General features: G+C 37.9%; 1 protein-coding gene across 3 annotated transcripts in view; it reads left to right on the top strand.

The window, feature by feature from the left end:
• Positions 1 to 5,000, top strand: part of LOC122247289 (uncharacterized) — a 93,936-nt gene that overhangs the window by 1,071 nt on the left and 87,865 nt on the right. The window lies entirely within an intron of this gene.

Genomic DNA, 5,000 nt, shown 5'->3' with positions numbered 1-5,000 from the left:
CTCTCGGAAGATACCCAAAACACTCATCCCCATCTCAAAAATAAAGGAAAGAAAGAAAAGAAGAAGAAGAAAAAAAAACGCTTTCCAGACATCCATACCATAACACAATTACGATGCGTTTTTCCCCCCCTCTTAGTCTCCGGTCAGTGTGGTTTTCAGCATCCTTGGTTTTATCGCCGTTGGGGCCCATTTAACAATGATACGGCCAGATTAATTCCTTTTATGGACAATCACCACCTTTTTTATAACCTCTAGGAGTAGGGGATAGGGGAATGGTAGGTGTGTATCATTGATAAAACATATGGCAGAGGGAAATATACCAATCACAGAAGACCCTTTCCGTGTTGCCAAGAGGGGGAACTTCGTCTATTTATTTAGTTTCCTCGCCTGTAATGCTAACTGTAGACCTGAACGTATAATATTGGACACGTAGAAGGCTATTTTATGGTGCTCTACGTCAGAGTAAATGCGGGGATATGGTGCTCACAAATCGTAGAGGCGTTTCGTGTCACTGTTTGAATAAATGATTTTACGTGTTTTTGTTTGTTTGTTTGTTTTTTAAACCAAAAATGTTGTATACATTTATAAAGAGACTTGGCTGATGCAGTTGATCTATGCAAGGTAATCTATCTAAATCTAAAATCAAAGGGCGTACTCGATTTATTTGCTATAAAACACTAGCGATATGAAATGTTTTAGATAACATGGATTTATTTTGCCAGTTGCAGAAAAGTTGCAAATGCAATTTACAGAACAGCGCTATTTAACATTGGCTGTGCATGGAAACAAGTTGGAAATAAAAGCGAATGTTGCTTGAAGTTGAAAGCAGGAATTATCTAGGAATTATCATTATTTGTTATTGTAAATGTTTGCTGTTATTAATCAGTAAGAACTGTTTCTTTTGGGAATGTTATTGTTGATGTTATTATATTGTTATTATTGTTGTTGCTATTGTTATTATTGCTATTCTTCTAATTGTTAGAATTATCACATTTGTTATCATTGTTCGTATATTTTATTATTATTGTCATCTTCATCTTTATTTTTATCATCACCATCACGATCAAAATTAGTCAGTCACCATCATCATCACCATCGCCACCATCATCACCACCACCACCATCATCGTCACCACTATCATCACCACCACCATCATCATCATCATCATCATCATTATTATTATCATTATCACCACCACCATCATCATATCGTTATTATTATTATCCCTATTAAAAGCAGCAGTGATATTATTATTGTGGCTACGATTACTCTTATTATCAGTAGTAGTAGTAATAATAATAGTAATAGTGGTAATGATAGTATTTCCACCAACATGACTATGACGGCGATGGTAATCATGATCGGAAGAATTGTTGTAATTGATGATGTTATTAACAGTATTCACATTGTCATTACATCACCGATTCCACTGCCGTTATCATAACCGTTATTGTTATTGCGATTCTTCTTCTTCTTATTATTATTATTGCTATTGCTCCTGTTACTAGTACTACTTCTACTATTTTTATTACTTCTACTCTGCTACTACAGTAACTTCTGCTTCTAATATGCCTACTACTTTTACTATTACTATTACTACTGCTACTACTACTACTACTACTACTACTACTACTACTACTACTGCTGCTGCTGCTTTTAATACGTCTACTACTTTTACTATTACTACTACATCATCTACTACTACTGCTGCTACTGCTACTAGTACTACTACTACTTCTACTATTTTTATTACTTCTACTCTGCTACTACAGTAACTTCTGCTTCTAATATGCCTACTACTTTTACTATTACTATTACTACTGCTACTACTACTACTACTACTACTACTACTACTACTACTACTACTGCTGCTGCTTTTAATACGTCTACTACTTTTACTATTACTACTACATCATCTACTACTACTGCTGCTACTGCTACTACTACTACTACTACTACTACTACTACTACTACTACTACTACTGTTACTACTGCTACTACTACTACTACTACTACTACTGCTGCTGCTTTTAATACGTCTACTACTTTTACTACTACTACTACTACTACTACTACTACTACTACTACTACTACTACTACTACTACTGCTACTACTACTACTACTACTACTGCTACTACTACTACTGCTACTACTACTACTGCTGCTACTATTACTACTACTGCTGCTGCTGCTGCTGCTACCACCAAAACCACCTACCATTTGTTATTATTATTATTGTTACTGTTGTTGCCGTTGTTAGTGTTACTGGCACTGTTACTGTTATTTTTATATAGTAATATCATCTTCATTGTTTTTTTTTTTTTTCAATCTTGATTTTTTTGTATGGTTAGCAATACGATAACATTATCATTGTCATTCTTGTCATTAATATCATTATTGTTCTTAATAATGCTGTTTTTGTTGTTTTGATAGTGATAATAATTATAATTATTTTCAGCATTACTACTCTTGTTATCATCATTATCCTCTTCATCAATATTATCATTGGCATTATCAATTGTGGTAAGAGATACCACAGCGCGATACAGACAACAAAACTCCAAAAAATATTAAAAAAAAGATTAAAAAAAGAAAAAAAGTAAAACAGTAAAAAAAAAATCACAATCAAAATACGAAGACCAAAGAAGCCAAGAAAAGAAAGACACCGGAAAAGTATTCGCAGGTAAAAAAAAAAAAAAAAAAAAAAAATGTCGCCGAAGCCAGAGTCCCGCAGGCGATAATAAAATCCTGGCGACGTTGTTGCTGAGGTTTCGGACACTGCCATAAATCTTGGCCGATGCGGAGTTACGTATACGTGGAGGAGGAGGGGGAGGAGGGGAATGGGAGTGGAGGGAGGATAGAAAGGGAAGGAGGGAAAGTGGTGGGAAGGAGGAGGGAGGAAAAGAGAAGGAGAAAAGAAAGGGAAAAGGGAGGGGAGGAAGGAAAGGGGAGGGAAGAAAGAAAAGGGTAGGAATGAGGAGGGAAAAGGGAGGAGGTGGGGAAAAGGGAAGGAGGAAAGAAAGGGAAAAGGAGGGAGGCAGAAAAGAGAAAAGGGGGAAGGGAGGGAGAGAGGGAGGAGAAGAGGGGAAAGGGGTATGGTAGACCGAGATAAGAATGAGGAGCTCCATTCAGCAAAGAAAAGGTCTTGGCGAAGATTTATATTGTCTTTGTCCCGAATATAAATCGGGAACTTTAAATTGAAATGACTGACGACTAATGGTAAGGGTGCAATAAAAAGGGATATCTATTTGCAACAATGATTTAGATGACTGTGGAAATAGCGTTGATCGTAAATATTGATAAAAAAAAAATGGCTGAATCATTACTTTAAAAGACCGTGATAGTATAAACAAACTTAACAGTCATTAGGCCTGCCTTAACAATATTTAAACAAGGATTATCTTAACGTTAACTTTACTTAACTGAATATCAACTTAACAATCATTACCTTAACATTAACTGAACAATTATTATCTCAACTTTGACTGAACATTTCATTACCTTAAGACTAACTGAACAACCATTGCCTTAAGCTACTAACTAAACAATCACTACCTTAACATTTATTAATATAGAATTAACTTAACTGAACTATCATTACCGTTCGGAATCGCCAAAGTCACGATAGGGGATTGTAGAAGATTAGAGACGGAAAGTCAACCAAGGTTATTTTGGAAAAAAAAAACTCGGGACAGGTTCAAAGGAGAAGGCTATGGGTCCCGAAGGAGAGAGGGGAAGAGGGGAAGAGGAGAAGGGGAGGGGATAACGGAGGGGAGAGGGAGAGGGAGAAGGGACGCAGAGAGGAGAGGGAGAGGGAGAGGGAGAGGCAAAGGAGAACGTAATGAGCAAAGGAAGAGGAGATGGAAAGGGAGAGAAAGAAGATGAAAAGAGAAAGGAAGATGAAGAGGAAGGGGATAGGGAGATGAAAAGGGAGAGGGAGACAGAGTAGAGGGAAAAGTAGAGTTGAAAAAGGGAAAATAGAGAGAGAGACAAAGAAAGAGAGAGAGAGAGAGAGAGAGGTGGATGAAGAATGGTAATGTCTGTGAATAGGACATGACACAGACGACAAAAGAAGCTTCCTTGTGATGGGTTAATGGTTTAAAATAAATGTTATATGCTTTTTACAGATAGTAGAGAAAGTAAATTCATACACTAACTCTTTCTCTCTTTCCCACACACACACACACACACACACACACACACACACACACACACACACACACACACACACACACACACACACACACACAAATACACCAACCCTCCGCCCCCCCCACACACACAGACACATATATTTGCGTGTGTGTATACGTATGTATGTATGTATGTATGTGTGCATGTATGTACGTGTGTGTGTGTGTGTATTGCGTGCAAGAGAACAGTACCCCAGGCACTCGACGCGCTTGGCTAACCGGGATTCTCTGCCTTTGATTCACAGAGGACCAGCACATGTTGAGTGGTGCATCTGCATACATATTTGTTCATACATATATAATGTACCGATATCATCCTCTCTGTTGATGAATGATTTCTCTTTTATGATGATGTATGTTCTCTTTCTTTCTTGCTTTCTCTCTCTTTCTTTCTTTGTCTTTGTCTTTCTCTCTCTTTCTCTCTTTTTTTCTCTCTCTTTCTTTCTCTTTCTCTCTCTCTCTCTCTCTCTCTCTCTCTCTCTCTCTCTCTCTCTCTCTCTCTCTCTCTCTCTCTCTCTCTCTGTCTCTCTCTCTCTCTCACTCTCTTATTCTTTCTCTTTCTCTCCCTCTCCCTCATACTCTCTCTCCCTCTCACCTTTTCTTCCTCTCCACCCCTCTCTCTCTCCCATCCTCCATCCCTCTCCCTCCCTCCCACTCTCCCTCTCTTACAAAGAGAGAGGGAGGGACACAGATATACAGAGGAGCGTTTCTAGTAATGTGTATATTGAGATCTCTGCACAATGCATCTTTACACTATGATGCAATATACTGTATGCGAAGCTATTGCTCTGCTTTCCCGAAAATTC

The sequence above is a fragment of the Penaeus japonicus genome, unplaced genomic scaffold (genome assembly GCF_977035675.1).
Source record: "Penaeus japonicus unplaced genomic scaffold, GWHDUDI00000001_assembly GWHDUDI00000003, whole genome shotgun sequence".
NCBI lineage: Eukaryota > Metazoa > Arthropoda > Malacostraca > Decapoda > Penaeidae > Penaeus > Penaeus japonicus.
Note: the sequence above shows the minus strand (reverse complement) of the source record. Positions and strands in the feature narration are given on the sequence as shown.